The sequence below is a fragment of the Tiliqua scincoides genome, chromosome 5 (assembly GCF_035046505.1).
Source record: "Tiliqua scincoides isolate rTilSci1 chromosome 5, rTilSci1.hap2, whole genome shotgun sequence".
Taxonomy (NCBI): Eukaryota; Metazoa; Chordata; class Lepidosauria; order Squamata; family Scincidae; genus Tiliqua; species Tiliqua scincoides.
Window position 1 is genome coordinate 117,807,526 of NC_089825.1, and position 13,201 is coordinate 117,820,726.

Sequence of the window (13,201 nt, forward strand, 5' to 3'; positions counted from 1 at the left end):
CCCAGCCGCTGCTTCCCAGCTGCAGGGATAATAACTTATCCCCTTAAGGGGAGTGGCCTAGGAATGGGTGCCCTGGCAGTGCCTCAGTGATCCAGGGGTATGTAGACATACCTGAGAGGAGGGGTTGGGAAGCCTCTGGGAGGGTTACAGCCCCCTCCACGAGCCTCCCCTCTGCTGCAGTGGACTCCACTTTGCAATTGGAGCTCCAACTGAAAACCAGAAGTGAGCTCCAATTGCAAAACAGAGCTCACTGCAGCAGAGGGGAGGCTCACAGACAGAGCAGTGAGCCTCTAGGACTCTCCAGGAGGCTTCCCTCCCCCCCCCCCCACAGGTATGTCTACAGTCACTTTAGCCCCGTCAGGGCACACACCCCTTCCCAGTCTCTGCCCCCACCAAAACTTACCAGTGGTTCTCAAACTCCCAGAGAGTTTGAGAACCACTGCCTTACAGAGTTGTTGTAAGGATTACATCAGGATAATTCACACAGAGGATTTTTCACACTCAAAAACAAACTATAGAAATGCTAAATATCATTAAACTGCAGATGCCACATGTCAGCTTGAAGTGCACTTCTCCTCAAACGCAAGAGGAATGCTTTTTCCAAAATTATGCATGCTGTGATGTGTGCATCCTCTCATTTCAGAATTGTGTGGCCTTATATGCAAATACAATGGATGAATCCAGTGGACCCACCAGCTGGGTCTCAAGCCAATTTCAGGTGAATCCCCATTCATTTCAATTTTTATTTTTACCATTAGACTTGATGCTACCCTTGATGCTGGTATGTGATCACATTTGGGGAAATGTTACAGATCTGTACTTTTAACAGGCTACTATGTATATATGTTTTTAACAATGATAGTCACTGCAATTTACTCCTGGGTGGGTAGGATTGCAGCCTAGGATCGTATAAAATTTTCCTGCTTGATGTCACTTCTGGCGGGTCCTGACAGATTCACATTCTAAAAAGTAGGTCCTGGGGCTAAAAGTTTGAGAACCACTGGATTAATCAACCAGCTAAAAGTGATACAATTAATCAAAGAAGAGTTATCAAATCGGATGGCAGTCGTACATTTAATTCAATCAGGTAGGCGCCTCTTCCCCTTTACAAGGTTGCTTTGCTTCTTAACCAACCCTTCCCTGTTAGAATTTGTGCCTTGTTTCATTTAAAAAGCTAACTACAAGGTGCACAAGTTAGTTTTTGTGTCTGTGATGTTTGCTGTAATACACAACAGGTACCTCTCTGGAATTAGTCTGGTTTTTTTTTAGCATACTTGGCTATCAACATCCTCTAGAAAAGATGGGGCTCTAAGTGACTTGGGTTTCTAGGGCACTGGCCCACAGTGCTACCATCTGGTGGATGGGGGTTCTCGGGCAAAGCCCTGTGTTGGCGCCCCTGCCCACCACCTAATGATGCATTGGGTGCTACTCAGGAGCAGGACCACTGCTCCTCGAGGGCTTGAGGTTGGTCTCACCAGGTGCACCTTCTAATTGGCATGAGGCCTTGGCCAGTGCCCAACATGACCAATCTCTGCTGACCAATTGAATGTTGCCTAAGCTGCAGAGGAAGCCTAGCTTGTGTTTCTGGTTATATCTACCCCTTGAAAACCTCCTTCTGTGACTACCTGTCACTACAGCCACTATTAGATTGAACATGTGACTTACCTTCATGAGCTCTCCTCTCTGCCCCTAAATTCTATGCCTGACCTTGGTTTGAAGAGACCATGGGGGACTGTGGGGAATGATCATCCTTCCCCTTAAAGAATGACTGCCATCTTCTGGAATTCAGTTCCCTGGATGTAAATGAGATTCTCGTTTCTTCTAAGGCTATATCTACGCTGCAATCGTAAAGCAGAATTAGCTTTACCCCCCTCAAAAGAACCTATGAACAGCTGTTCTGCGGGGGGATCAGGCTAGCTAATGGATTGCTCAGCATCCTCTGCTTTCTAGAACTTCTATGCTGAAAGAAGCCATGTGTAAAATCTCTTTGGGGTGTCTTGTGTGAGCCATTTCAGAAATCTCCAAAAGGAGGACATCCTTTGTGGTCTAAGCAACTTATGGAATTAGTCCAGCTTGGTAAAATATTTCCTGCAATGTATTTATTCCTGCTATTTACATTCAGTGTCCTCTGGCACTTCACAAAGAATGACCAGGTAGGAAGGAGGGGGAAATGTGGGATTATTTCAGATGCATGCATATGTGAGCATGTGGACTAGGGGATAGTGCTTAGGGCTCCATGGAAAAGATGGGGTTTGAATTTATTTTTAAATGGACTTTCTTGTTTCTTCTAAAACCGATTAAAATCCCTCCCCCAACAGCATTTCAAAGACCACAACTCCCAAAACACATTTGTGTTTCTTATCCAAATGTGACAATCGGCCCTGCTGGGTGATGTGAACTGCCATCTAGTCACTGAAGACACTTAATCAGGTACTGGTTTTCCTGACCAGGAAGCAGTTCTGTGGATGAGAACAGCACGTGTTTTTTCGTGTGTGTGTGTGGAATAGCCGTAAGGTGAGGAATAGAGTTCTTTTGGAGAAATGGGAAGTAACCTTACCTGCCTGGATTGCTTAAGGCTGGAGAAAGTTGCAACAGAATAAGCTGGCATGTGACATGCTGTACCACGTTAGACTGCAGGTGGGAGATTCTAATTTGAATGATTTCTCTATTTAAAAACACACAAAAGACATCTCCCTACCAGTAGAAAAGCAGTGTCTCAGGGAGAGTAGTTCCTCTTGTGCTGGTTTTCTCTTGGCAGGGAGTGTTGCATAAGGGAGCACTGAAAAGTGTGAGACACGCTCCTGCTGCCTGAATTGGTGCAGTCTCTTGCATCATCTCGTTCTGCTGCATAGAGACTCAGCCTCACTCCTCACCTGCCCACCTGTTTAATATAGCACCACATGGGCATTGCAGCTCCAGATGAAGGCTTGTTGCAGCTTGATGCACCACATTAAAAACATAGGCAGTTTAAGCTGCTGAAGCGAATGGTTTTGGGGCTCAAAATAAAAAAATTTTGCAAAAGCATTACATTTAATTTTTTAAGGGGGTTAGAGTGTCTCTGAGAGTTTTCGTAAAAGAAAATGTTTGCTCTGGTGTGTGATGGGAGAGAGCTTGGAATTGGCCCATGACGTGACAGGTCCGTCCTGCCATTGTCGAGATGAAATGGTGGGAAGGGAAAGAAAAGACGGATCCGTGTTTTCATGATCCTTATTTCACTTTTTGAAAATGCAGCCTTGATTGAAGAAAATGTTACACACACATGACCACTAGAGGGAGCAGTGTAGTTTTGTTTTTTTCCTTTTTCCTAAAACCCAGATACAGTAGTTGAAGAACAGCCTGGGATAGTAGTAAAGAGAGTTGGATTTAAATCCCTCCTTAGCCAGGAAGCTTTATTGGCTGACTTTGGGCTATTCACTCTGCTTCAGAGAATTGTTGGAGATAGTTGCTTTTCTTGATGGTTGCTATGCCTCCTTGCAAGAAGAACAGAGTATAAATACTATTCCATCCTTGCAAAGAATATAAAATATATAGAAAATCAGAAAACCAGCTCTGTTAAAATCCAGGGTGTGGAGTTGGACTGTTCAGGAGTCTATAATTTTATTTTGATTTTGCACTTCCTCCAAGGTGCTCAAGGTCTTTGTAGTTCTCCAACATCCTCCCAGCAAACCAGTGAGGTAGGTTAACAGATAGTGACTAGCACAAGGTCACTCAGGCCTTTCTCCACTCAGGTAATCCTATACACAGTTCCCTGAGAGAAAGCTCTGTTGGATACAATGGGACTTAGTTCTGAGTAGACACACACTGGATTGTGCTTTCAGTGAGTCACAGCCAAAGTGGGATTTGAACTGGCTCTCTCCGGTTCTATCCACTACACCAGGGGTGTCCAAAGTTTTTGGCAGGAGGGCCACATTGTCTCTCTGACAATGAGAAAAAATGTCTGGCCAGAGAAAAAAAGAATGAATTTACATTTAAAATTTGAATAAATTTACATAAGTTTTCATAAATGAATATATTAAAGATGAACTTATATGAATGAATGAAGGTCTTGCAATAGCTCAAGGCCCATAAAAGGTCTTGCACAAAGCAAGGCTGGCCTTTCCTTTGCTGCTACTACTGCATCACAGACGTGAAACAACAAGCAGTGGAGGGAACCCTCATCCCACAGCTCACGCGAGAGGTCAAACAGTCACCCTCACGCTGACAGCAGTTGCATCAGGCCAGTGTGGGCTCCAACAAATCTCCAGAGGGCCAGAGGCTCATTGGAGACTGGGGGCTCCCTAAGGGCCGCATTGAGAGGGCCGCATTGAGTGGCCCCAGGGCCGGGGTTTGGGCACCCCTGCACTACACCATACAGCCTCTCAACAGGAGACTACTAGTCCAAAATATATCTTTGTTGCATACTCAATGTGCTCTTGTGCTTAGGTTTCTTTTAACACACATGCACCCTAATCATCATTTGTACAACTACGATGGCAGGCAGGTGAGTTTTTCCCCCTATTTCCCCCACTGGGTTTTTATGGAAGATTTTTATTTAGGGATGGTGGAGATAGAACAGGAGAGGCATATGTACACCATTTTGGAAAGCATTTATTTGTTACATTTGTATTTTACCTCCAAACTGCTCAGGGTAGTAAACATGGTTCCTTCCCCCATGTTAATTAATTCTCACACCAACCCTATGAGATGGGTTTGTCTGAGAATTACCAACCAGCCCAAGGACACCCAGTAAGCTTCATGCTGTTGCATTTTGATCTAGCCAGGCCTAGTCTTAACTATGCCACCCTCATTCAGAACACTGAGGAGAGGATAATTTTGCTGGTTTGACATCTGCACCATAAGTTCTGCTCAATCAGCCAAAGACCCATCCAGTCCAGCACCCAGAGTGACCCACCACCTGCTTCTGGGAAGCCCACAAGCAGGCCTGCCTCTCTTCTGGCATTGCTCTCCCTGCAACTATATTCAAAAGCAAAAAGGAGGTAGGGCAGAACTACCTAGTCCAGGTCTATCAATGGCTAACCTCTATCAATGTGTCTAAACCGCTTTTAAAGCATCCAAGCTAGTGGGCACCCCCAAATAGTGTGACAACAAGTTCCACAAACCAATTATGCACCATCTGACAAAGGACCTCTTTTTGTCTGCCCCAGATCTCCCACCAATCACTTTCTTTGGATGACCGCTTGTTCGAGTATTCTCAGAGAGGGAGAAAATCTCTCTCTTCACCGTAAATACTGCCCACTTGTTTGTGCAGCCCTGGGTTTCCGGTTGCAGCCTCTCTGCCAGAGCTAGTTCTTTGTGGTGGTGGCAATGTCAAGTTTCCTCACAGCACTGTCGTCAGTTGGGGGCCATGTGGTCGGCTTCATGCAATGAGCCGTGTGTGGGCAGAAGACGTTAGTCTGGTTTCGAATCAACTGTGTCACGGAAAAGCTAAGAAGAGAGCACCATGCGTCCTGGTTGGGTGGTTGCAGCGTACTGTAAGAATCTCTGTATGGAGGGGAGATCTGCTCTACATGGTTTGCCCGGTTGAGGGGCCTCTGTGTGTGTGTGTCAAATTGCACATCTGTGGGACCACAGCTGTATATCTGTGTAACTGTTTTTTTATCTGAAAAAGACGGTTGCTGGTGTTCCCAGACAAAGAGAATGGGAAGCTGGGCTGTTGGTGAGTGTGTCCTTTGGTGTATATATGGCTGATGCAATTCTATCCATGCTACTTAGGAACAAGCCCCACTAGATACAAAAGACCTTACTTCTGAATCAACATACATAGGGTTGTGCTGCACAGCTATAGCAACACAAAGGGCAGAATTATATTTCACAGTTTTGTTACAAACACGTGGAATTTTAAACTAAGTGCAGACTTCCACATGCAGAGAATCTCAATGGTTTCATGTAAATATGAAGAAATGAGAGGAGCAAAATTTCTAGTCCTTACGGCTTCAAAACAGGTGTTAAAAGAGTGTGGCTAATCTCACTGAAATGTTTTAAGGGTAAGGACTTCCAGTAATTAAAGGGGCAGGATTTCACTGTCGGCTTAGCTCTTTGCCACTCCCCTTCACTGGCAGAATAAATGAGGCTAAATAATCAGAGAGATGCATATGCATTTCATGTGTTCAGTTTGCACAATTCATCTGTTCAGTTATTCAAATTTGCAGATTCCCCTTATTAATTATATACCACAAATATAAATTATACAAAGCCTGAGTGGTAGGCCAACATTATTATGCTCATGGCTAACAGGAGCTGAGGCCACCAGAGAAGAGCTTGTCCTAGCCACCTAGTTAATGTACAGCCAATATTAGAACCCAAGATCTCAGTCTCTTACATCTGAACAAACATGTATAGGATTGAGATATAAATCCCACATGATTCAACGGGACCCACTTTCACGGAAGGAGGTGGCACACTGCCAGTCAGTGGACCTCTCTTTCATGGATTTCTCTGACTTATTCCAGCCAGAGATGGAGGGGGAAAAGATGGGAGAAGTCACTAGAGTGGCAGGGGGAGAATGGCATTAGGAGCCTGAAGCATTTGGGGATTTTCCTCTGGGAAGTGGGGTAAAATATGAGGAGATAAATAGAAATAAAGGACACTGGGTGACTGTCATTAGCCAGGATGATGATATGTTATTGATGAGAACTAGTGTAGCTAAGAGATTGAACTGGACCCCCTGAGTTCACATCTCACCTCTGGTATTAACTTGCCAAGTGGCCACTCAGTCCCGGCTCCCCAGCTGCAACATGCAGCTACTTGCCTACTCAACAGGGTTGTTGTATTAATAACGGCAGGCTTGAAGTATTTGCATACCCAGAAAATGCTACACACGTGATCCTTGTTAGTTACTGACCACTTCAGTTGACATTCCTGCACAACCCAGCTTGGTTAAAAATACAGTGTGGAAACTTCTGCAGTATCCAGTGTGCCTTATGGAGTTGCCTGACAAAGAACCCCCGTGTGGTTCAAAAGATCACAGAATGCTGATAAGCAGTGAGCTGGCTCACTAAGAGGACTCAAGCTTTGCTTCTCTTAGCCCCAAGACGAACTCTGCGGCAGCCATCCTGCACATGATGATAAGGAGGAGGACTTGTATAACATTCAGGCTGTACAGGGCCAAAGGGGGGGGATTGCAGGGGGTAAATTGTACCCGAGCCTGGGGTCAAAAAGGGGAACCAGGAGCCAAAGGCGGGGAGCCAGAAATTTCCTGGGATCTCAAACGGAATGCATATCTTGTGTAAAAACTAGTACTCACATTTTGTATAAGCCCACATAGTTTTATATATTGTAATTCATAGAAATTATGATCCCCAAATCGTATGAAATTATGATCCAATGGAGAAGGGAAGGGTTCAAAAAGAAACATTGTCGTCGTCGTCCCCCCCATAAAATTCCTCTCAGGGGCCTTGAGGCTGAACTCACTCATGACCTTATGGAACAAAAACATTTACAAATGCTCGAGAAGTTAAACACAGAGAACTTAGAGGAAGGGGCTGTAGCACATGCTTTGCAAACAGGTGGTTGGAGGTTTGAACCTGAGCGTCTCCAGTTGAAAGGATCTTGATTAGTAAAGCTAGGAATGGGCTCTGAAGAACTGCTAGCCAGAGTGGCCAGTACTGCACTAGCCCAGTATATAGCAGCATTACCTGTTCAAGTGCACACTTATCTAGGAGCTGTACAGGAGAGCGCAAGAGTTGCTTCTATATAGATCATACAGATTTTAATTGCAGGAGTCCATACTGCTGTGAGTCCACTTCAAGAGGGCCATACCTAATGGGGTGAGGGGTGTAAGTAGCCACCTCTCTCTCGCTCTGGTGGGCACAGACAGTTTAGGGGAAGAGCCCCCCCCACACACACACACAAGATAAGCATATTAGCATGCTCTGCACAACATTACTGGGCCTTCTGCTAAAGCACTCCTTGCAGCACAGATGTTTTGGGAGCCTCAATGTATCTTGGGCTTTTGCTTGTGAGGTTCACAGAGGTTCAGACACCTTGGGCATGGCTGGGGCAGCAAAGCTCTCCCACCACACTGCCATCTACACAGGTCAACAGCACCCGTATCTGCCCAAGATGACAAAAGGAACTGAAAACCATACCTTCTCCCACATAGGGCTGGCAGGTTCCCCTCTAGGAGGTTCCCTAAAAAGACAGTACCACCCCATAAGATTTCTGCCCCTTCCCTGGCTCTTTTAAATCCAAAGCTGAGATATTTCCCCCACTCCCCTGTGGTGCTGGGAAGGGGTTACCAGTCATTAACACCAAGTGTGCTGAATCCATGCAGTTGTGCCTTTGTGGTTTCCAGCTGTTCTTCCACACTTGCTTTTATGGTTCTGTAGATTGCCAGTTGCGAGTCTGCTCATATTCAGGTGTGCACGCGTGTCTCCAGTTGTAAGTCTGGCTCTTTTTGTGGCCCGGGGGGAGCACTTCTTTCATTGTGATCAGGTTTGACTTCTGTATATACACAACATTTTGCGCATGAACTTCCATGCGTGGTTTTTGTGCTGCATGGCAGCAAACGCCACACATTTGCCATGTCTCTCACCACATTCCCAGTTGCTGTTCCAACACTTGTCGATTTTTTCTGCACTTTTGGATATAGCCTGGGGCAGGGGAGAATGGGGGGGGGGGAGAAGAGATATGCAGGACAGGCAAAGTGCCGGGAAAGTTTCAGAACAGGTCACTGAGTCTGCAGCACCCACAGGTGATAACTGCCCCCCTCCTCCCCGGACATACAACTAAACGTCTTTCAACAAGAAGCAGCAACCACAGCCCGACCACATCCTGCCTCACAAAATGGCAGCAAAGGGTTCACCCCCCCCTTCCCCAGTGCTGGGAGTCTTTCTGCCCATATAAGGCCATCGCTGCACTGCTGCAGCCTGCCTCCCAACCCGATCAGGGGAAGTCAAAACTCAGCGCCCCAGCAGGAAGACAAGAAGAGCCTGTCCCCGCCAGGGGGAGGGGGAGGAAAAATCTAATAGGTCAGACAGAGGAGGAAAATGGACTGAGGGGAGCTTGGGTTCCCCAAAAGAAACAAAATGGGAGCTCAGGGAAAGTGGAAGGCAAGGTTCCTCTGCTTTGCGCATGAAGAAACTGAGCTAGAGGCATACGGCGAAAAGGAGGGGAATTAGAGGTTTGATTGCTATGCACTTTGCTACAACTCAAGCTGGGGAGCAAGGCTCCTTCCCCAGCTCTGGGGTGCAAGAGATTCTAATAAGGGGAAAGTGGGTGTGTCAGGATGCCCCTTAAGTTTCATAGGTCTGCACCCAGTGCCGCTGTGCTCATCTCAAAACCAGCCTCCCTCTCTTCCCCTTCACAGCAGCTCCTTATCGTGCCCAAAAGATCAGTTTTATCAGGGGAGGGTGGGCCCTTCCTGTTCCATCTGCAAAGAAGTTAAAAAGAAAAAAAGCCACAAAGTCGCTAGCGGCAATTGAGCTTCTAAGCGGCAATTAAGCAACATCTTCCTTGTCAGTGGAGAAGCAATTACAAAAAAGATGTTTGTGGCATAAAAGCTGGTAACTAAAATGAGGTCAAAGATCACCCCCCCCCCAACACTCACACCCTTTTTGAACATACATGTAGAAGGGGCTGCAGTTTCCCCTGTTCCTACAAATACAAAAACAGCTTCCCTGACTCAGCCCACAGCTCCATGTAGCCCAATATTGTTTCCAACAGTGACCAGGCAGATGCTTCTGGAAAGTTCACAGGGAACACATGGCGGCAATAGCATCCCCCCCACACACACACACACACGTTTGTCCCCATGGTCTCAAGGGTACATTGCCTTTGACTGTCCAGTTTTATTTATGGATCATAGCTAATAGCCACTGATAGGATCAGCCTTCATTAATTTGTCAGCTATATTTAAAACGTGCAAGCTGGCAAGGTTGAGACACAGCAAGCATTGTGGCCGAGCAGGGATTTGAACCTGGTTCTTCCCACCTCTAGATCCACATGTTAGTCAACATCTGAGGGAGCACCAGATTCCTAAGGAGCAAAGGCAGGGGAGCTCTGAGGAGTGCAAGCTCTCAGCCAATGCCCAGACTGGCCAACCCCTGTGATAAGCTACACAAGCAACACAGTTCCTCTGGGATCCAATTCAATTCTCTAACCCTGGTCTTGTTGCAGTCTTGACCATGAATATCATCTCTTCCCAAATGTACAAGAAGCCCCCATTACGCTTCCTTTCCCCACTGCCCTATCACCTAGACACAGAGCAAATGCAACACTGTCAAGAAATGAAAATGCAGCCACCTCTGGTGGAGAGCTGCATAACGATGGCCAAGTTACAAGGCAGAGCTCACCCTCCCCAGCCAGGCTCATTCACTTTCACAAGTTTTGATTTCGGGCATTTTCTAGACCACTCTGTGCTATTTCCCCTGCGCCCTCCCCCTAGTTTTGAGAGAATGGGGAAGTGAAGGGAACGGTATAACTGGAGAGGAAGCAGGTGGGTTGTCTGAGGGGGAAGGGTGGGAAGGGGAAGCTGCAAGCGGAGACTTTTTTTAGCCCAGTTGACAAAAATTGAAGTGCTTGAGGCTTATGCACCCATGACGTCTCCCACCTGGGTTGGGGGATGAAGCGGTAATTCTGCACTGGCCTCTAGGCCAATTCTTAGGGACAGTTTCAAATGCTTTCAACGGACTAAAAAGCTTCCCCTTGTTAACTGCAGCAGGTTTGGATGAAAATGGTTCATTTGGATGAAAATGGTTCATTATTCTTCTACAAAGTCTTACCTGAACCATGGGTGACAGTTACCGTGTACGCTGTCAGTGTACTGTGACAGTACACCATAGAAGAGTATCTCCCCCCTTACACCCAGGAGAGAAAGCCTCCTTCTGAGGAGTGTTGGTGATGGGATGGGTGGGTGTCACATACAAAGGCTCTCTTTTTGCCCAGATACACATTCACTAAAACCTGCACAGGCTACTCAACTAAAACTCATGTAATTAACTACCATCTCTTCAAGCAACATTTTTGAAGTTGGCTGACTAGACATCAGCTCTGCTGCAGAGATTGGCCCAAGGCCCTGTTCACGAGGCAACAGGTCATAGCTGCTGAATTGGCAGGGAGCCCACCTCCACTGCTCTCCTCTACTTCTCAATCCCTGGATGCAAAAAAGGGAGGAAGCTGAGAAGAGAAAGTGCAATAGGCTAGAGATGCTGTAGCCCACCCACCACACTTTCTCTCCCACCCCATTCCCCTCTGCCTCCTTGCAACCAGAGACTGGGTAGACAGCTGCAATTGGTGGGAGGTCATGGGCCAGCTTTGGTGTCGCATCTTAACTTGCATGCACAATGACACCGCAGTGCCAGTTTCCTTCAGATACTACAGAAAGAAAGGGCCTTCTTGGTAGTAGCTCCTGACTTGTGGAATTCCATCTCCAAAGAGACACCCTAAGCACCACCTTGGATGTGCTTTCAGTGACAACAAAGACATGTTTTTATTTGCTCTGGTGTCATGTTCTGTTCGCTGTGCTCCTGCCTTAGTTATTTGTCCAAAGTGGTAAGAATGCAACTCTTACAACTCTAGCTCAAGGACTCAGGGTAGTATACATGGGTCTCCATCCCTCAATTTCATCTGCATAATTACGATATGAAGTAAGATAGAGAGAGAGAGAATTGCCCAGGGTCACCCTGTAAACTTCATAGCCAGGTGGGATTTGAACCACTATCTTCCTGCTCCTAGTCTAGTCACTAGATCACACCCATGCTCAAGTAATTTTAAATCGCAGGATGAAATTTTTACATATTTTAAGTGAACGCACACTGTGTAGGCTTGTAAATAGCCACCTGCCTGAGGAAAGCATTGCCTCTGATTAATCAAACTAGAAAACTTGTTAACACAGAGAGAGAGTTGTTTATCTTATTCCCCTCCCTTTTCCTACATGATTACTATGGGTTGCAAGAGCATTTGAGTGTTGGCATCCTTCAGTCTCGGAAGACTATGGTATCACGCTCTGAATAATGGTTCTGGAACAGAGTGTCCTATCCAGTGCATGAAGCCTGGGTAAAGTAGATATGGAGGATAGACTGTTTCCCATGCAGCAAATCCCCCCCTCTCCATGTCGCTGAAATGGTCCAATGGAAAGGCAGAGGCCAATATGGTTGGTTCCAGCAGCATCGCAGGAGTTGCCAGAATGTGACTGTGTTCAGCCATGAACTGCCTCTGGGACTCCTGCTCCGGATTTTGCCTCGAGGTTGGCTCCTGAAGCCTTTTCCATAACTGAATGTAGCTGCAAGGCAGTGGAGTTTTGGGATCGGTTTTCCTTCTCTCAGATGAGCTGCCTTCCCAGGCTGATGAGTCCCATCTACCAGGTGGCTGTTTAGTCACCTCTTACAACAAGTACAGCCAAATTGAGGGCCTATTCTTATCCCCAGCCCCCAGGGGTTAAGAGCATTTAAGACCAACCAGAAGAGCATTTGGTGGGCTTGCAATTCTTGTGAATGTTTAGGGCAGCCATTTTCAACCACTGTGTCGTGGCACACTGGTGTGCTACGAGTGGTCCACAGGTGTGCCACAGGAATTTGGGGGAAGGTCATTTATTAATAGGGCCAATGGGAGATGCAAGTCCCCACTGGCAGCATGGTGTGCCTTGTCAATTGTCAAAAACCTGGTGGTGTGCCTTGACCATTTTAATGCCTTGTCAATGTGCCATGAGATGGAAAAGGTTGAAAATCACTGGTTTAGGGGAACAGTGGGCATGCACTGCACCTTGAGGAAACAAAGCCCCCAGATACCTGAGGGCTTGCTGAAGAAGAGCAGGTCTAGGTCTGTTTGGAAATCCCCCACGTTCCCTCATGCTGAGTTCTATCATGGAGGCCACCAGGGATTGCTGAGGTACTAACAGCTGCAAGGGGCAGCAGAAATTAAGCAGGCTCCATGCTGATTGGAGCAGACAAAAAGTTTGCATGCCCATGACTCCTCCAATACCGGCATCTGAGGGAACCGAAACCAGAGGCTTCAGCCTCATATCAAACCCCTTGAGAAGCGTCAGTTCCCACCTCACCACCACCTGCCAACCAAGAGATCACGGAGGGAGGGTGTGACTGTGGCAAAAAGCCTGAAGTAGTCCACACAGGCTATCAATCTCTTGAAGTAGCCCTCCTGGAAAAGTGGTTCACAGCACCAAAGGATACATTAGAGTTAAACTGCAGACTAATTTTCATGTAAAGGCAACTGCTGCAGGTTAAATGCCTCCCAAATTTTAGCATGT